Source organism: Triticum dicoccoides, chromosome 4A (assembly GCF_002162155.2).
Source record: "Triticum dicoccoides isolate Atlit2015 ecotype Zavitan chromosome 4A, WEW_v2.0, whole genome shotgun sequence".
NCBI classification, from domain to species: Eukaryota; Viridiplantae; Streptophyta; class Magnoliopsida; order Poales; family Poaceae; genus Triticum; species Triticum dicoccoides.
In genome coordinates this window covers 695,603,825-695,625,904 of record NC_041386.1, presented here as the reverse complement: position 1 = coordinate 695,625,904, position 22,080 = coordinate 695,603,825, and positions in this window count along the sequence as shown.

Genomic DNA, 22,080 nt, shown 5'->3' with positions numbered 1-22,080 from the left:
CACACACACCTGATAACCACAATTATAGGGGAACAATTGTAGCCTCTTTCGATAAGCAGGAGTGTCGAACCTAACGAGGAGCTAAAGGTAGAACAAATATTCTCTCAACTTCTATCGACCACCGATACAACTGTACGCGCACTTGACATTTGCTTTACCTAGAACAAATACGAAACTAGAAGTACTTTGTAGGTGTGAACGGATAGGCTTGCAAGATAATAAAGATCACGTAAATAAAAACTAGGGGCAATTTAGATAAAGACACAACTAAATTAGTTTTAGTAGAGAGTGTTTTGTCACAAGAAAGTTATTTGTCCCTAGGCAATCGATAACTAGACCGGTAATCATTATTACAATTTTATATGAGGGAGAAGCATAAGCTAACATAATTTATCTTCTTGGATTATATGCACTTATGATTGGAACTCTAGCAAACATCCGTAACTACTAAAGATCATTAAGGTAAAACCCAACCATAGCATTAAAGTATGAAGTCCTCTTTATTCCCATACGTCATAACCCACTTATTTGTGTTCGTGTTTCTATCACTCGCGCAATGCAACCAATACACAAACGATGAACATATTGCAACACCTACAGCGGGGATCCCTCACACTTGCGCGACACGGAGTGCACCATAGGACATCACCAATAACAAAACATGCAACTCAAACTAATCATGATCATCAATCAACCCATAGGACAAAACGGATCTACTCAAACATCATAGGATAGCCATACATCATTGGGAAATAATATATAGCGTTGAGCACCATGTTTAAGTAGAGATTACAACGGGGAGAGGAGGTGTTGAACCGCTGCATAGATGGGGGAGAGTTGGTGATGACGGCGACGAAGTTGTTGGTGTAGATCGCCGTCACGAAGATGGCCCCTGTGTTGGGGAAGACAGTATTTCAAAAAAATTCCTACGATCACGCAAGATCTATCTACGAGATGCATAGAAATAAGCGGGGAGAGTGTGTTCACATACCCTCGTAGACCGAAAGCGGAAGCGTTTAGTAACGCGGTTGATGTAGTCAAACGTCTTCACGATCCAAACGATCCAAGTATGGAACGCATGGCACCTCCGCGATCTGCACATGTTCAGCTTAGTGACGTCCCTCGAACTCTTGATCCAGTTGAGGCCGAGGGAGAGTTTCGTCAACACAACGGCGTGGTGACGGTGATGATGAAGTTATCGGCGCAGGGCTTCGCCTACGCACTACGACGATATGACTGAGGTGTGTAACTATGGAGGGGTGCACCGCACACGGCTAAATGATCAACTTGTGTGTTCTAGGGTGCCCCCCTGCCCCCGTATATAAAGGATCAAGGGGGGAGGCCGGTCGGCCCTATGGCGCGTCAATGAGGGGAGGAATCCTCCTCCTAGTAGGAGTAGGATTCCTCCTTTCCTAGTCCTACTAGGATGTGGAAGGAAGGAGTGGGAGAGGAGAAGGAAAAGGAGGGTGCCGCGCCCCCTCCTAGTCTAATTGGGACTCAAGGCGGAGGGGGCGCGCGGCCTGCCCTAGCCGCCCCTCTCTCCACTAATGCCCATCTAGGTCCATTAGTTCCCCGGGGGGAAGGGGGGGTCCGGTAACCCTCCGGCATTCCGGTTTTATCCGAAATCACCCGGAACACTTCCGGTGTCCGAATATAGCCGTCCAATATATAAATCTTTATGTCTTGACCATTTAGAGACTCCTCGTCATGTCCGTGATCACATCCGGGACTTCGAACTACCATTGGTAAATCAAAACACATAAACGCATAATACCGATCGTCATCGAACGTTAAGCGTTGGGACCCTACGGGTTCGAGAACTATGCAGACATGATTGAGACACATCTTCAGTCAATAACCAATAGCGGAACCTAGATGCTGATATTGGCTCTCACATATTCTACGAAGATATTTACCAGTCAAACGGCATAACAACATACGTCGTTCCCTTTGTCATCGGTATGTTACTTACCCGAGATTCGATCGTCGGTATCTTAATACCTAGTTCAATCTCGTTATAGGTAAGTCTCTTTAGTCGTTTCGTAATGCATCATCCCATAACTAACTCATTAGTCACATTGCTTGCAAGGCTTATAGTGATGTGCATTACCGAGAGGGCCCAGAGATACCTCTCCGACAATCGGAGTGAAAAATCTTAATCTCGATCTATGCCAACTCAACAAACAACATCGGAGACACCTGTAGAGCATCTTTATAATCCCTCAGTTATGTTGTGACGTTTGATAGCACACAAAGTGTTCCTCCTGTAATTCGGGAGTTGCATAATCTCATAGTCATAGGAACATTTATAAGTCATGAAGAAAGCAATAGCAACATACTAAATGATCAAGTGCTAAGCTAACGGAATGGGTCAAGTCAATCACATCATTCTCTAATGATGGGATCTCGTTCATGAATTGACAACTCATGCCTATGGCTAGGAAACTTAGCCATCTCTGATTAACGAGCTAGTCAAGTAGAGGCATACTAGTGACACTCTGTTTCCGGTTAACACAATTATAGCATGAATAATAATCATTTATCATGATATAAGGAAATTTAAATAACAACTTTATTATTGCCTCTAGGGCATATTTCCTTCTTCTTCTTCTTCTTCTTCTTCTTCTTCTTCTTCTTCTTCTTCTTCTTCTTCTTCTTCTTCTTCTTCTTCTTCTTCTTCTTCTTCTTCTTCATCTTCTTCTTCTTCTTCTTCCTTGATCCCCCCTAGATGGGAGGAGGGTTTCCCCCCGGTCCTTGGCTTCCATGGCGGCGGAGGGGCGCGAGCCCCTCCGACATTCTCTCTCTCTCTCTCTCTCTCTCTCTCTCTCTCTCTGATTGGGCTGAAATTTTAACATGATTTTTATCCGGATAATAGCTGTCTTGCGGCCAAAGAAGGGCACCAACCGCCTTACGGGGTGACCACAAGGGTCCAGGGCGCGCCCTACCCCTTGGGGCACGCCCCTGCCTTGTGCGCCCCTCAGGCATGGACTCACGTTCATTCTTTTTTACCAAAAATCACATATTCCAAAAAATCCCCATAAACTTTTATCACGTTTGAACTCTGTTTGATATGGATATTCTGTGAAAAGAAATATGAAATAAACAGGTACTGGCACTAGGCACTGGATCCATATGTTAGTCCCAAAAATAGTATAAAAAGTTGCCAACAATATATGAAAGTTGTCGAATATTGGCATGGAAAAATAAAAAATTATAGATATGACGGAGACGTTGTCACATCCCTAGTTCTGGTAATGCTTAGTGCTATCATCTTGTGTTGCATCATGTTTAAATTTCTCTTAAACCTGAAATGGGGATGACAGAAACTCCCAGCACCACCCAACTCAACTAGGGTTATTAAAATACTTTTTCAATGAACCTGAAATGCCCTTCTAAAATGTTCATCATCTTTGCCTTGGTCTAGAACCTCTGACAAAAATGGTGCACACTTTTCTAGGACAACAGAGGGTCATTGAATTAAATCATATTCTATTTGCAATTAGGCATTTAAATGCTATAAAATATTTTAAATGCTCAAATATTCATAAACTAAAATGTTTGTTGTTGGTTATATTCCAAAGAGTGGCATTGAGAAGTTTCATGATTTTTGGATCGGTTTAAGTATTTTTATTAAAGCCCCAAAAGTTACAGCAAAATAGACAAGATAAATAAAAGAGAGAGAGAGAGAGAGAGAGAGAGAGAGAGAGAGAGAGACTTACCTGGCCTCACTGTGCAGCCCACCTAGTCAGCCCAGCAGTGGCCCAGCACTGAAGCTGGCCCGGCCCAGCCGCCCCACCGTCTTCAACCTCCTGCCAGTAGGCAGGAGGGCGTGTGCCCGACGCGTGCGCCCACGCGCCGGCCGCCTCCTCTTGCCTGCCTTCCTCCCGACCCCCAGGAAGACGTCACGCCACCCCGCAGAACCCCCTCGACCCCTCCCTCGTCCTCACGTCTCCTTTGCCTTTCTTCCCCGCTCTTCTCGCTTGCGTCCGAGAGCGCCAACGAGCTCCACCGCGTCCACCGGGCTCCCCTCGTCCCTTTGCCTGCTCCAACGGATCCGCCTCGACCACCTCTTCCTCGCCAAGCCACGCATCGTCAGAAGCAGTGGAGCCTCGCCATCGAGCTCAACCCCACCGCCTCTGCACCAAGATCATCGGCGACCGTACGCCGTCCCCGACGCTTCCCTGCGCATGATGAGCTCCGCCTCGACTCCGCCCTGAGCACCTCGTCGCTTCCCCTCTCCTCTCTTCCTCAATTTCATGCTATAGCAGCACTAACCACCAGACCCGAGAGCTCACCGCCGCCGCGGTTCTCCCCCACCGTGGCCAGGGCCACCGCCCCAGCTCACGCCTGAGCGTGTCACCGTGTTCGCTGAACTCCCAGGAGCACGCTGCACCCTTCGGTTTCTCCTCTAGTGCACCGTAGCGACGACCCCTTCCATGTCTGAACTCCGTCCATCGCGGATGCGCTCACCGTCATTGTTTCCAGCGACCCCGCGACCTCCCGTGTGGCTAGCTAGATGCGGGCGTGTGCGGGCTACCTTCTGGTGGTCTTCGCGCGTTCAGCCGCCGCCTGTAGCGCAGCCCCGGCGAGCTTCCGCCGTAGTTATGGTCGCCACTGGCGAAACTCCGGCGAGTGCCGATGTGGCCGTCATTAATGCTAACTCCACCAACTAAGCACCCCCTAACTGCCACTGACAGCGGGGCCCACCCAGGGTCAAAACTAGTCAACCCTGGCTTTGACCGGGATTAACCACTGAGCCTCTGACTGCTGGGACCCACACGTCATGTTTGACATGGACAACCTAGTTGACTCGCTGACGTCATCCTCACGTAGTGCTAATGCAGTAAACGATTTTCTGGGTTAAGAATAATCCAGGAAATTCCAGAAAATAGTATAAACTTCAAAAAATCATAGAAAATTATCTGTAACTCCAAATAAGATAAATTATATATGAAAAATGATCAGAAAAATCCAATCTATCCATCTGTAATAGTTTCATGCATGTTAGAGTAACTTATGACTACTTTTTAGGACAAATGAAATGAATGGCATTTAAATAACCACATGTGGAGTTTGAATTTTAATCTTGGATTCAAACTGGCTTCATTTAACCTGTTGCTTGTTGCATTAACCCAACTCACAGCATATTAACATGTCACGATCATGCATCATATTGTGCATTGCATTGATTGTGTTCTTCCTTGTTTGCCGGTATTTGTCCCCTCTCAGTAGACGAAGTTCCGACGATGAGTTCATTAACACCGATTAAGAACTATACTATCTTCAGAAGTGCCGGACAAGCAAAACCCCCTTGTTCATTCCGATACAATCCCACTCTCTCGCTCCTGGTCTCTTTTACTGCATTAGGACAACAACGATTCAACTGTTACATGCTGCGGTAGTTGAACCCCTTTTACTCATGACCTGTCATTGCCACAATAAATAGATGAAACCCACTAGCATGAGTAGGAGTTGTTTGAGCCATGATGTGCCTACTCATTCATGTTTGTTTGTCATGCTTGCTACTGCTTAGAGTTGAGTCAGGTCTGATTCATCGGGGATGAATTGGAATGGAGATAAACATGTCCTACTGTGTGACCTAAGCGTGTGAACATGTTTTGGTAAAGGTAGTGGTGAGAGGCCATGTAGGAGTACATGGTGGGTTGACTCATTGAAGTTGTCCTCAGGAACTGAGTTATGTGTTTGTGATCCTTGAACAGTTACTACCACACATTGGGCTCCGGGCGCTCCAAGCTCTCTCGACTTATTAATCAACTCGATCTCTGTCTAGGAGTTGCAACTAGTTTCTGGTGTTTGTAGGTTGTGTTAGTAGTCTACCAAGTGGCACCCGGTACAGGTGGGCTTGGGTTAGACTAGGCACCATGGCCGGTATGCCAAGCACCGCCCATTTGGTGGGCTTGGAACCCTGTACACATCGTTTGGGGTCGTGAGCGACACCCCGGCAGGATCTCCTTGCGGATGGAACTTGAATAGGTGACAAACCTGGACTAGAGACTTGCGTGGTTAGTCAAGTCGTGGCCGACACCCTCGCCAGGCTTCCGCTTGATGGTTGCCGAGATACGTGACGTGTACATGGAGGTAAGTGGCGAGAGAGTGTGTGAAGAAGTACACCCCTGCAGGGTTAATATGATCTATTCTAATAACCGCGTCCACGGTAAAGGACCTTTGGGTTGCCTATATAGTTCATAGATAACTTGAAGTGGATACTCTAAAATGCGCTAGATAAGCGAGAGTTCTATGGATGGTTTTCTTGTAGGTAGACAGGAGCGGATCCATAGTGGTGTATTGTTATGGTGAATATGTGGACTCGTGTGCACCACCTCAAAAGAGTTACTTGCAGTCGTAGTTCATGATAGCCACCGAGTCAAAGCTGGCTTGCTGCAGTTAAACCCCACCACCCCTTTGTTGATAATGGTGCATATGTAGTTAGTTCTGATGTAAGTCTTGCTGGGTACATTTGTACTCAAGTTGCTTACTTTATGTTTTTTTAGAGAGACTTTCAGTCTCGCTAGTAGTTCCACGTGGACTTTGATGTTTAGTTTGTTACCTCAGGTAAGATCTTGTGCCCTCGGCAGGATCTGGTAGATAGTCAGGCTTCTCGGCCTTTTCATTTGTAGATGTCTGTACTCAGACATGTTAAGCTTACGCTTGTGCTTGACTTGTGTGCTCTGAATGCTGGGTCATGAGACCCATGTTTGTAATATCCCGCTCCTCGGAGCCTATTGAATAAAATACTTGAGTCATAGAGTTATGTTGTGATGACATGTTGTATTTGCACATATCAAGCATATTGTGTGTATGATTTGAAATGCTTGGTATGTGTGGGATCCGACAACCTAATTTTTTATTCTTGGTAGCCTCTCTTATGGGGAAATGTCTCCAAGTGCTTCCACTGAGCCATGGTAGCTTGCTACTGCTCCGGAACACTTAGGCTGGCCGGCATGTGCCCTTCTTTGTTCCTGTGTCTGTCCCTACGGGGAACTGTCACACGGTGTCAACCGGAGTCCTGTTAGCCTGCTACAGCTCAAATTCTACGGAGTCCTGTTAGCCCAGTTTCTACAGCCCGGATTCACTCGCTGATGATCGACACGTTCATTTTTTGGTCATGTATGCCTGTCCATGTAAGTTAGTGCCACTTTGGGTTTACGACTAGTCATGTCGGCCCGGATTCTTTGTCATATGGATGCTAGCGACACTATCATATACGTGAGCCAAAAGGCACAAACGGTCCCGGGACTGGTAATTAAGGTGGCACCCGTGGGAATACCATGCGTGAGGCTGCAAAGTGATATGATGTGTTACATGCTAGATCGATGTGACTTAGGATCGGGGTCCTGACAGCTTTGGTATCAGAGCCTGACTGCCTGTAGGATTACCAAGCCAAACTGGTCGAAGTTGAGTCTAGAAATTCTTTAATTATATAAGGGAATTGATTGTGGATGGAACGTAAGGCTCTTTTTACTCCTTATACCTTATGGCCTTTTAATCCGAGTCATCCTATCTTTGCTACGGGGTTAAGGAACTAGGATTTCTCTTCTTTCTATTAGTATCACATGTTACTAATCCGTAGACTTATAGGATTGATGGTTCTAAGCTTCAAATTGGTTCCTACCACTTCCATGTAATCATAGCTAGCCTCAGATTGCTGATACTATGATGATCGAGTGGTTATGCCACCATTTTGTAGGATGTTTCAAATCATCTTGAGCATTTACATCGGTTATGCTGTCCGAGCTATTCCAGGTTTCTAAAATAGTCTGATGCATTTGCAAATCCCTTCTTACCGTTCTGAAGTTCCTTTCTGCCAGATCAACCACACTAACTAGTGTGTTGAGGTACTTTATTGCCTTGACGTATATGTTGGAGCGATTATTATGACCCTTGGTGTCTAGAGTATCACCTAGTAACCTAGCCATGCTTTGTGTTTCTAGTGTGATGATTCTGGCCATCATTCTCGAGAGCATCCCGTGATGCCATTTAGTAGTAGGTATTCTACTCCTGGGTTTTTGAACCCGAGATTCACCCTACTAACCTCATCTTCATAGTGTTTATTAATTCCTTTAGGATATTAGTAACCTTTGCGATAGTCCTCGAGGTTCATGGTATATCCTTCTTCCAAATATCATGAACTGCTTATGGTAGAAGTTCCTCGCAGAACCGAAAGATCACAACCAGAGTGCTCTTGACGAGTTCTTGATTCTATGCTATAACTCTATCAGTTCTACTTTCTCTGCATGGGTTATCCGGAAGAAACCTGTTGAACTTGGTTTGACATACTAATCTATGCACCCACAACTCAGAAAATTGTATGTTCCTTTGAGTTGTCCCTCTTTAGTCTTCTTTTGACCTTCGTCTATCAATTGATAGTCAAGAGTATGCGTGCATTCGCTCATCGATGCTTATTACCCTTGTGGTCCGTCAAGTCATTCTATTCCGGAATGACTAGGAGAAACAAACTCCAGTACCTCATCCATATCCAGGATTGGGTCAAAGTAGTTGTAATCCGCAAATCAAAATGCCAACCTAGCTTTTGATTTTGTTCTACCTAGTTGTATCCAGGATTTTGATGAGAATTGCACCAGTTCTTGTGAATTCTTGACGCAGTGATACTTCTCGCCATCAATATTCATTTATCAGTTCCCGTGTTATTGCAACTGGAATACCGACAAGTGAATGTTGATGTGTGAAATCAATACTCTTAGCAACTTCGTCGCTCAGTAGTTAATGGACACTACTCTCAATCTTAGTGTGTTGGTTCTGGAAACAACATTCTAAGATAGGTTGTGCTACCTAGTTCTTATCTTCGGTGCACTCTTCGATCAATGAGTTAGGATTGTGCCAACCCTCGCTCTTTTGATAATATCTTCTTGCCCTGAAAAGCAAGATTGTTCTCGAGCTTGGTAACATATTGGTGGTTCATGATTTTCTGAATATCTTCTCGGAAGTATCACCAGGTCGTCACCTGACCGCTGTGTTGAGTTCGTGATCAAGTTGGTTTTCTTGAAAACCACCCTGTCTCCAAGAATCTGTGTCGGATACCCTGAGCTAGTTGGTTAAGCTAAAACAACAACTTGGAGAGTTGGAGGATAAAAGCATGTCCGATTTAGTTCATTTTAAGGGATATCTTGTATGTGTGTTGAAGAAAGATGATATCTTCATCGATTGATCCTCGTGGTGAACTATTGGACCTATCACCTTATCTAATCTTTGATTTGAGTGTGGGATATTCTCAATTAAATCAGAACCAACGATGCTCGTAATGTTGTCTTACTCGTGGTTTTTCCTCAAGCATACACCATTATATCTTTTGGGTATGACCACTGCTATCACCTTGTTCACATAATTAAGGAATTCCATTTATATGGAAACCTGGATGAATCGTTGTTGAACCCATCCGCAACTTTTTTATTGTTCCATGATTCGTGTTGAACATTAAGCTAGTGTTGGAAACTTTATAAGCATTACCTTCATGACCCGTTCATGAAGCATATGTTTGGACGAAAGAAGTGAGTCCCTCTAATTCATGTGCACTTGATGAAAGTTGCCTCCATGAATTTGAGAAGGCTTGATTTTACCTCCTCTGGAATCATTCCAAGTCAGCCATGCACCTGCGAAGTACTCTATGGTTTGGTAGGTTGGCCGCCTCCATTCTATATGTGTTTCCTAGCACATCAAGCCACTGACTGATTTGTTCAAGGAGAAGGAGTTCCTTCATAAGAGCTAATCCAGACTTATGAAAGAACTTCGATATCCTTGTTGATGGTTCCCACCTGAACTCGGTAGTGTTTTATTATAAGACTACTATGTGGCCATACTTGTCTAGGACAGTGTGTTCACATGTATGTAGCAGAACAAGCTCATGTTTTGGAGCTTGCTATCGTAGTTCATTTCCCGAGAATCTCAAAACGCCATCTCATTGATTTGTGTTGCAAACTTTAAGTTTTCTAGACTTGATGAGTCTGGAATGTCCTGACCCCAACCAGATCTGAATCTCAGGCAGATATGATGGTTGGAACATTTCCCAAGAACTATTATATTGGTCTCTCTGTAACCCGGTAAAGTGGATGTCGTGGCCAACACACCCAGCTGGAAGACCCATTATTGTAGTATCTTGATTGAGGAAGTTGGCCACCTCCCCGTAAGGATTTCGTAGGATTTACTCTCTAGTTGTCCCTTATGGATTTTTGTGTTCCCGAAGTCCGACATTTTACTTGATCTTCTAGATATCAAACCATATCTATGAATGGGATACACTAGCACATCAAGGAGAACATTAGAAGTGGAGTGCTAAATGTCTCTCGGTCGATCATCCAGATTTGCTTCTTTGGCATTCCTAAGGAAAAATCTAAGAAAGTGATGTCCTCCTTGCATCTGCATCGTCCATCACAATTCATCATGGTAGTATGATGTGTTGCCAGGATCCTCGGGAGGGATGTTGGTAAGACCCTGATGAATTTGGAAATGCTCAAATTCTTGAGAGCATGCTCACACACTAGGTTATATTCTCGGTATCAATTGGGATGTGCCTTCCATTTGCCAAGTTGTTTTATAACTCTAGTTTTGTTTCCAAACTGAGTATGGCATTCCTTCGAATTCCTTCAGAGGATCAATTGTGATTTTCCCTAGGCTGGTATAGAGAGTTTCAATGATCTGTGTATCAAAAGTAATTCTTTTTGCCACTTAAGGGAATAATTCTACGTGTCACCTCCCCTAAGGTGCCCGTTATCGAATCATGGCGATTATCTCCTTGCTACTTTGAAACCATGCACCATCTTCTAAGCCTGGAATTGTTGCCTACTAATCTGAACCTTCGTCACCTGCTTCTTTCCATCGCTCCTCATTGTGTTTTGTCCCTCAGCTCAAGAGATGTTTCTACATCTTGTTCCGTGAGTTGATCCTGTCATCATTAAGATGATCCATCCCTATAGAGTTATCTCGCTCTTCTGTCCTTGTGTTGGGTGAAGATCTCGAAAGCAAGGAAGTCAAGTTCAAGATGATGCAATGAATCAATATCTTCGATGAGGATAGTTGGTTCATGAAGATTGTGATAGTTCGAGACGCCTCTTCCTTTTTACCCTGCGCTTGAATCTCGGGACGAAATTCTTGTTTTGTGGGGTGAGTTGTCACATCCCTAGTTCTGGTAATGCTTAGTGCTATCATCTTGTGTTGCATCATGTTTAAATTGCTCTTAAACCTGAAATGGGGTTGACAGAAACTCCCAGCACCACCCAACTCAACTAGGGTTACTAAAATACTTTTTCAATGAACCTGAAATGCCCGTCCAGCCAATGATGATTTTACACGTAGAAAATCTCAATTGGTTAGGGCTGTTAACGGGTTATCGGATCCAAAACCCGACCCGACAGCTTAACGGCGTTACGTTACGTTGGATGCCACGTGTTGGTCATCCTTGACGAAAGCACTTCGGTGACACGCGATTTATCGTCATGGAAGTGGACACTTCCATGATGATAATTTTGGTAATGTCATGGAACACTTCTACGATAGCACAGATATGACTATCTTGATTCTGTCATAAATTTGTCATGTATGTACATGCATGACAGAAAACACGACCTACTGTGACAAACACGTATCATCACGGAGTGTATTTTTTTTGTAGTGATGGTTCGGTCTTACAAGACTTTGGATGTAAAAAAAAGGTCATAATATGCAGGTCCCATGCAAGCCAGAAAAATTGCTCTCTCGATACCTTGGTCCTGTCCAGCTCATAACGCCTGCCATCAAGATACAGCACCCCAAAAACCGGCAGGGCACTAACTGGGCTAGGTGACCTGCTCGATTATTCCGGACGTCGATCTCCTCAAGCATAACTATTCTAGACGGCCAGAGAAGGCAGCCACACCTCTGACATCTATATCCATTGGTAGAGGGATATGCACAAAAAGTCCAGCCATATAATAACATCAAGTCTATTTTTCGCATGAAAAGAAAAAACCGTTAAGTCCGTCATGGCTGCTCGGACCATTTGAACTCTGGTCTACTGATCCTACAACTTCATGTCTAATACATTAATTATCACGTAGCGTGAGTCTTTCCAAATCCTAATCAGCTATACCCAATGATAGATATGTCCGTGAGCGAAAACTAATATGAGACGGAGGGAGTATTTTTTTTCTTGAGATCAGCATGATTGATTTATTGCATACTACAATTTCATATGGCGTGCTCAAGCCAGATGGGGCAGTTTTGCTCTACATGCATGGCACTACGGCAAGGATGCAGGCTACTCGAAGCTTGCGGTCGGCGCTGCCGTATTGGGCAGAAGGGGGCTTTACATCTGCAATTGTACGTGCTCCAGACAGCCACATTTTTTTGCATGACGCCAATGCATGAATCATTACATTTTCTTAGATGGGTAACTAAATGGGATGATTAGAGTAAGGGAAAGTAGTGGCTGCAGCCACATTCGGTGCACCCATTGAGTGAACAGTACATTCAAACAAAAAAATTAACAAAATGAAAACATTCTGAAATTTCGTGGTTGTGATTATGAGCAAATGTTTTAGGAGCTTGCAATGTTTGGTCAATAAAAAATATCAAATGATCTGCATACAAAACGAAATACAAATGGTGCTCTGCGGCATGGTATTGATTTAGTCACAGAACTTCAACCACCAGTACCGAGGATGGTATGACATTATGGGGTATAGATTAGAATGCCTATATTCATTAAGCTATTGAACTATTTGTAAAAAATTACTTATAAACTTATTGCTGAAAAGATAGAGACCAGGTATATCACCGTAGGATGAAAAAAATGGAAAGAATAGAATACAAAGACAACAAATGTGCATACAAGGCGCCAACTGAAATCCTTAGTATTCTATTGTATTCCTTTTTTTTACCCATTAACGTTTTACGCTTGCAATGAATAAATTTTGCAGAAAATAAAAATATCTTTCTCAAGATTTACAAGTTTATATATTGTGGTCAAATATACTTGATACCAGGACAAGACCGAGACAAATAAAAAGTTAGCATTACCAAGACTGATAATATATGGTAAATCTATCCGCGCAAATGTGCGGGTCACCCCGCTAGTTTGACATTAAGACATTAATACTTCAAGCATACTAATAAAGCAATCATGTCTTTATCAAAATAACATGGCAACAGAAAGTTATCCTTACAAAATCATATTGTGTGGCTATGCTCGATCTTCACCACACAAAGTATTTCATCATGCACAACCCCGGTTTAAGCCAAGCAATTGTTTCATACTTTTATGTACTCAAACTTTTTCAACTTTCATGCAATACATGAGGGTGAGCCATGAATATAGCACTATAGGTGGAATAGAATGTGATTGGGAGGATAAAACAAAAGAGGAGAAATTCTCACATCAACTAGGCAAATTAATGGGCTATGGAGATGCCCATCAATCGATATCGATACAAGTGAGTAAGGATTGCCAATGAACGGATGCACTAGAGCTATAAGTGTTTGAAAGCTAAAAAAGAAACTAAGTGGGTGTCCATCCAACTTGCTTGCTCATGAAGACCCCGAACATTTGAGGAAGCCCATCATTGGAATATACAAGCCAAGTTCTATATGAAAACCCCCCACTAGTATATGAAAGTGATAACTCATGAGACTCTCTATATGAAGAACATGGTGCTACTCTGAAGCACAAGTGTGGAAGCATAGTAGCATTGCCCCTTCTCTCTTTTTCTCTCATTTTTTATTTTTTTAATTTTATTGTTTGGGATTCTTTGGCCTCTTTTTTTATTTTGGCTTCTTTGGCCTCTTTTATTATTTTTAAAGTCTGGAGACTCAACCCAACTGGTGAGGGAATCATAGCTTTCATCATTCTTTCCTCACATGGGACAATCATCTAATAATGATGATCATCACGCTTTTATTTACTTACAACTCAATATCTAGAACAATATGCCTCTATATGAATGCCTCTAGCAGTGTACAATGATGTCTAATGATCTAGCATAGCAATGACATCAAAAAACAGACAAGCCATGAAAACACCATGCTAGCTATCTTACGGTCATCCAAAGCAATATGACAATGATGGTGCGTGTCATAATAAAAGGAACGGTGGAAGTTGCATGGCAATATATCTCGGAATGGCTATGAAAATGCCATAATAGGTAGGTATGGTGGCTGTTTTTAGGAAGGGTATACGGAGGATTTATGCACCGGCCAAAGTTGTGCGGTACTAGACAGGCTAGCAATGGTGGAAGGGTGAGAGTGTGAATAATCCATGGATCTCAACATTAATCATAAAGAACTAACATACTTATTGCAAAAATTTATTAGCCATCAAAACAAAGTACTACACACGTGCTTCTAGGGCAAGGGTTGGTAGGAGTTAACCATTGTTTGATCCCGACCTCCACACAAAGGATGGCAATCAAAGATTAAATCATGCTCTGACTTCATCACATAATGGTTCACCTTACGTGCATGCTACAGGAATCACAAACTTTAACACAAGTATTTCTACCAATCCACAATTACTTATTAGCATGACTCTAATATGACAATCTTTATTTTGCAAAACTATTGCAAGGAATCAGACATATCATATTCAGTGATATACAAGTTTTATGTAGGATTTTATGACTAACCATGTGAATGACAAATTCCTGTCAACTCTCTAAATAGATAAAAGTTAAGCAAGAGATTTTAATTCTTTTTACAAAAGATATGCCCACTCTCTAACAAATATAAGTGAAGCACAATATCATTCTTTAAATGGCGGTTTTCTATGTGAAGAGAAACAGGCAATCCAAACTTCAAATGATATAAGTGAAGCACATGAAGCATTTTGTAAACCGTACTCAAAAGATATAAGTGAAGTGCAAAGAGCATTCTATAAATCAACCAAGGACTATCTCATACCAGCATGGTGCATTATTAAAAGAAAAATAAAAAGCACACGAAACTCAAAGATTTACGCATATCATGTGATGAATAAAAATATAGCTCCAAGTAAAATTACCGATGATCGTTCGAAGAAAGAGGGGATGCCTTCCGGGGCATCCCCAAGCATAGTTGCTTGGGAGTCCTTAAATATTATCTTGGGATGCCTTGGGCATCCCCAAGCTTAGGCTCTTGCCACTCCTTATTCCTTCATCCATCGTGGTCTCACCCAAAACTTGAAAACTTCAATCACACAGAACTTGAAAAAACCCTCGTGAGATCCGTAAGTATAATAAGGGAAATCACCAGTTCAAATACTGTTGCAAACCCATTCATATTTTATTTTTGCATTATCCCTACTGTATTCTAACTTCTCCATGTCTTATACCAATGATACAATCCAAGGTTTCATCGAAACAAGCAAAACAATGCATCAGAAACAGAATCGGTCTTAAACAGGATAGTCTATAGTAATCTGAACATCTATCATGCATACTTCTGGAACTCTAAAGACTCTGAAAAATTAGGGCAAACTAAAAATTTTCACGCACTACAGCCAAAGTCTCTATTTAAGAAGTTTAAGAATCGGTCTTAAACGGGATATAGTGCAAAAAGTTAAAGAAGCTTTTGACATTCGAGTAAAAAAATGTAAATTCACGCACTACAGCCAAAGTCTCTGTTTTTCCACTACACATACCATACAAGCAATCTAATCATCGGAAAGGCAAATCTTGGCACATTATTTTTATAATAAAATGGATTTGTACAAGGGAATAATTATTTTTGTTGAAAAGTTTCTGTAATCAATATTTGCAACGTTTCCATGAGCATGAACAAAGTTCAAGGAGCTCCCCCACTTCAACGGTGCTTGCCTATCTTACTTTTACTTCCCTTTTTGAAAAAAATTTAGGTTCCCCTCTTTATTTTTTTAAACTATATAAAAGCACTCAATAGAAATAAATGACTCTCTAAAACTTCTGAGTTGTCTCCCTGGCAGCGCTTTCTTTAAAGCCATCAAGCTAGGCATCAAGTGCACAAGTAATTGATCCACGTAGATCCCAAGGTATATGAAAGCCAATTTTAATTAAAAATGATTTTTGATTTAGTAGTGAGCACAAAGTAACATATATCATGCAACAAGGAAGTCTAACTCGCTTCGTATGCATCGGCATGTTATAAAAGAACAATTCATGCACACATAGTAAAGGCCAATACATAGCATAAATAGTTTCTTGCAATTTTCTCGTATTGGAAACATAGAGAGGCGGAGATGTAGTTCCTCTCTCATAATAATTGCGAGTAGGAGCAGCAAGCACATGCATATTATATTTATCAAAAATCATCATGAGAAACAGTAGAACGCAACCCATTAATATAGTCCTAATAAGCGCAAACTTCTCCGATATAGTGTAGTTGGGAGAATTCAAAAACATAATAGGACTATCATGCGTGGGTGCAATAGCAATAATTTCATGTTTAACATAAGGAACTATAGCAAGTTCATCTCCATAAGCATATTTCATATTGCCATCTTGGCCACAAGCATAGCAAGCTTCAAGTTCATCAAAAAGGGATATTTCAAAAAATCCAAGGGATCATAGCAATCATCATAGCATTCATCCTTTGGTAAGCACGAAGGGAAATTAAACAATGTATGAGTAGAAGAGTTACTCTCATTAGAAGGTGGGCACGGGTAGCTAATCCGCTCTTCCTCCTTTTGTTCTTCACTCTCCTCCTTATCTTTTTCATCTAATGATCCTACAGTGTCATCAATTTCTTCTTCCATGGATCCCTGCAAAATATTAGTCTCTTCTTGGACAGTGGAGGTGTCCTCAATATATGGTTTAACATAAGCATTAGAAGCATAGTTTTCATAGCAATATTCAAGAATGGCAAAATTTTCAGATTTGTAAAGAGTAGCATCATACTTTTCAATCAAAGAAGTAATTTCATAATCACCCTTAAAAGCTACAAATTCCTCAGTTTGTTCAATATCGAAGTAATTATAATCATCTTTCGCATAAGAAGATAAGATTCCATTATCACTAAATTCACATTGGTAGGGAAGGTGTTTCTTAGGGTCTTCAGAACAACAAATAAAATCATGTATTTTGCATAAATTCCAAGCATAACATTGCAAAGTTTTAATATGATGCAATAAAAGTTTCCCTTCTTGGGATAAGCGGTGTCACACAAAATAAGCATGCTCATTTCATGATTTTCCCTCAACTAAGCTAGTTGGGTTTTCAGCATGAGCACAAATGGATCGAAGATGATCCAAGTAAAAAGCTTCAGGAGTGTGATAGATTTTGAGTGGTACTTCGACCATTGGTGTAGTATGTACAACTAATATTTTTGGTATTTTGCATTTCCTTCCCATAAATAAAGATAGGGAACAACTTAGAACAGCAAATAAAATCTACTTAATGAGAAAGCAAACAAGCACACACGAGAATATTCACCCCACGCTATTGCTCCCCGGCAACGGCGCCAGAAAAAGGTCTTGATAACCCACAAGTATAAGGGATCAATTGTAGCCTCTTTTGATAAGTAGCAGCGTGGAACCCAATGAGGAGCTAAAGGTAGAACAAATATTCCCCCGAGTTCTATCGACCACCGATACAACTCTATGCACGATTGACGTTTGCTTTACCTAGAACAAGTATGAAACTAGAAGTACTTTGTAGGTGTAAGGGGATAGCTTTGCAAGATAATAAAGAGCACCTAAATAAAAACTAGGGACTGTTTAGATTAAGACACAACTAAGTTAGTTTTAGTAGAGAGAGTTTTATCACAAGAAAGTTATTTGTCTCTTGGCAATCGATAATTAGACCAGTAACCATTATTGCAATTTTATATGACGGAGAGGCATAAGCTAACATACTTTCTCTTATTGGATCATATGCAATTATGAGTGGAACTCTAGCAAACATCTGTAACTACTAAAGATCATTAAGGTAAAACCCGACCATAGCATTTAAGTATCAAGTCCTCTTGATTCCCATACGCCATAACCCACTTATCCGTGTTTGTGTTTCTATCACGCACGCAACAAAGATAATAAGCAAACCATGAACATATTGCAACACCCTACAGCGGGGATCCCTCACGCTTGCACGACATTGAGAGCATCATAGGACAGCACCAATAATAAAACATGCAACTCCAACTAATCATGATCATCAATCAACCCATAGGACAAAACGGGTCTAATCAAACATCATAGGATTGCCACATCATTGGGAATTAATATATAGCATTGAGAGCCATGTTTAAGTAGAGATTACAGCAGGGAGAAGAGGTATTGAACCGGTGCATAGAGGGGGAGAGAGTTGGTTATGATGGCGGCGAAGTTGTTGGTGTAGATTGCCGTCAGGATGATGGCCCCGGTGGCATTCCTGCGCCACAGGGAGAGAGGGGAGAGAGCCCCCCTTCTTCTTCCTCTTCCTTGACCCCCCCCTCTTGATGGGAGGAGGATTTCCCCTCTGGTCTTTGGCTTCCATGGCGGCGGAGGGGCGTGAGCCCCTCCGAGATTAGAGCTCTCTCTCTCTCTCTCTCTCTCTCTCTCTCTCTCTCTCTCTCTCTCTCTCAATTCCTTCTGTTTGTGCGCTCCTAGATTCAGGTCTTTCACCGTTTCTTATATTCCCGGAGATCCGTAACTCCGATTGGGCTGACATTTTGACATGATTTTTTCCGGATATTAGCTATCCTGCGGCCGAAAAAGGGCATCAACGCCTTATGGGTGACCACAAGGGTCAAGGGTGCACCCCTGCCTTGTGCCCCCCTCGGGCATCCTCTCATGTTGATTCCTTTTCCCCAAAATCATATATATTCCAAAAAAACTTCATAAGTTTTTATTGCGTTGGAACTCTGTTTGATATGGATATTGTGCGAAACAAAAAACATCCAACAAACAGGAACTGGTATTGGGCACTGGATCAATATATTAGTCCCAAAAATAGTATAAAAAGTTGCCAAAAATATATGAAAGTTGTAGAATACCACTACTAGGGAAAAGCCTAACAGCAGCGCGGGTTCTAGGTACATCAGTAACGCGGGAGTCGGTGCTACTGATAAGGCGCTACAGCTAATCCGTAGCAGCAGCGCGTGTGCGCCCGCTCTACTAATATACAAGTGTAGCAGCAGCGTGCTTTATAGAAGCTCGCTACTGCTAATAGCTCCAGCGCGCTTTGCCTGGATGTGCTACTGCTACTGTCACGCTGCTGCTAATTTTTCTCCACTCGGTACTGCTAATTTTAGTAGTTTTTGAATTTTTTTCTGCATATTTGTTTTGTATTTGAATAGGCTTTATACAAGAACCTTTGGCACATACAAATTTTATCATGATATACATACAAATGGCTGCGAGACCACCAAGGTAATCATAACATATACATACAAATAGTCTGATCCTAATCATCATCCAACACAAAGTCTTATCTCGTCATCATCTCAAAAATAACGATACATGCAAGTCTCGAATACTTCCAACTAAAACGTCATCCATCTAAACAATGATATATGCGAGAAGAGCTATCACTATGAGTGGGAGCTGAACAATGCAGTACATGAGGCAGCGGTTACGATTCCTCTCTCAAGCTAGCATGAACCTCAGGTAACTAGCTTCTCCTTGTCTGCTTTTGAAGCCTTTATGGGTGGCGCTCGAGACCCCAATCAATTGCGCCTGACACTCAGTCCACTCATTGTATACCCCCGGAACCTTCCCTTTGTACACGACATAGCATTGCCATCTCGTCATCAAGAAGCTAGGTACCTGTTAGAGATGCATCTTCATCAAGAGGATGTACAAACATATGCAACAAAATATACTATAGCAACACGAAAAACAAAGGGTTAGCAACTGGATGCAACATATAGTAGGCAAACTAATCAACTAGAGGTACGCAGATCATCGTACCCAAACTCACAAAGTAGCGTTACACTAGTTCGGTAGAGACTGTGGACATCACAAAGTGTCATCGCTACAGAATGTATACAAGTTCAAACGAAACATATCATCATCATTGGCATCGTAAATCACTAGAAGTTCCATCCTTCCATATCATCAAGGATGGACCCTATCTTCTTGAACGGCGTGAGGTCATGACGTTGCATGCGTATGTGAGTTCGGACGTCAGCTCGCGATATAGGGCCGTGATGGAACATCCCTTCTCATCGACGACTTCTTTCATGATGATCGTCGTAATGTCCCTTTGGATGCGAAAGAAGTCATCTCTAAGTTTATAATCCGCTTCTTCATGAGATTCTACCCACTTGTGGATATGATCATCATTTTTTTTTGTGATGCGAAGCTTTTGGTGATCCGTGCTGAACTCAATCATGATATGGAGTATGTAGAATCCATCTTTCTTGCCTCGTTTTGGGACATGGATGCAACAGAAGTTAGTTTTATACGCGAAACCCATCTTTGTGTTCCTTTGTTTCCTGATCTGCATGTGGTCACCTCTAATGCTGAAGCCTTGGAGAGCATCATCTAGAATATTCATTATGTGGGTGTAGTCCTTCTTCTCGTAGTCTCTGGAAGGGTCAAAATACACTTCGTGGGAGACTCGCAAGTAAAGAACGATAAGGACGGCGCGCCCGTTGCTGCGGGGAAAAGACTCCTCAAATTATTCTCCATATGAGTGAGAAGGAATGATTGAAATGTAATAAAGGGTTGTCCGGAACTGACTTACTTTGGATGATAAGGCAGGAGGACAATTTCCTGTTCCTTATTCTATACCTTGAAGTTTTGGAGGTAGTCCAGAGCAGTTTCACGCTCAAACTCGCCGAGACTCAAGAAAGACTCGTGCATGTAGTATGGATCCGCCACATAGATTTGCGAGACTTCTTCTCTCTTCATGATGGAGCTCATATGTAGCGCAAAAAGGCGGAGGATTGTAAAATCGAGCCGCCTTGTCAGAAACATCTCAAAGATATGGTCAAACCAAATGAAGAACACCTCTGTGGGCCGTGTGTCAATGTAGCACTTCCCCTCAGGCACACAAGCCGCGTATGTCAGATATCCTGGATCCTTCGAGGCTAGTAGGCTTTTGGCGGTAGCGTCAGCTCGCCCGTGAGATGGAACATGGCCGCACCTTTCACAGGTAGACGCTCTTCAGAATCCATCATCTGGCTGCTATGTGCTCTGGCTTGTTTGGAGGCAGCTATCTTCCCTAGTCTCTTCCTCTCCTTCTTCTTAGGCACACCTTCCAGACCCTTCCTTAACCCCTGCCCTAGTGTTGTCGGGCTAAGCACTGTACGACCCCCGACTAGTAGAGCCCGTTTTGACGCGGCATCTTCAGGCGTGTCCTGTGAGGATTTCATGAAGAGAGACTTCTTGCAATCCCGGCTACGACCTTCCTGCCCGGGCAGATCATCCATATCCTCATTAACATGCGGATAGCCCGATTCGCCATATGGTTGACTCATCATATCTAAGTCACAGTCATACGCGTTTGTATTGAGGAAAGCCATTGGGTCGACCTCCGTCTCATCATCCATTCTCTGTTATACATGACCGATTACATCAGCCAGTACTATTGCACCCCCTTCATCATGTCGTCTTCCGCTCTCACCCGACACTACAAGAGTTGGTAATTGCATAGACGGGGTGGTGGTCTCCGCACATGCTTGTTGATGTGTGGTTATTGGTCTGCTCTCGGCCGGCTCCAGACAAAGAAGATTCTTCGGCCATAGCAGCACCCAACCCTTGCAGCTTCCAGTCAGCGGCGGGGTCTCGTCGTCCTCTCCCACATGCCGTAGTGGAGGAGGCAAATCCTCGTGCCCCGATTTCACACTGGACAAGTTAACCCTAAAGTGCCCAGCAGGGATCGACTGGTTGTGGAACGTGGGTTGCAATGGGTTCATTATCACCCCCTTTCACGCGTCCACCTTCTGGCCTTTGATCAAGTAGAGTATGGTGCACGGGGTGTCGTCGGCCTGCAAACACATGTCTGTGGCGTAAAACATCCGAAAGGCAACAAAAATGGAATATTATATATATATATATATATATATGTTGGTGCGACATGTAATTACCGTGAGGGCATCAAGCTCAGCCAAATACGAAGGTTCACTGAGGGAGTCCTGGATTAGGGGGTGTCCGGATAGCCGTACTATCATCGTTGGCCGGACTCCTGGACTAGGAAGATA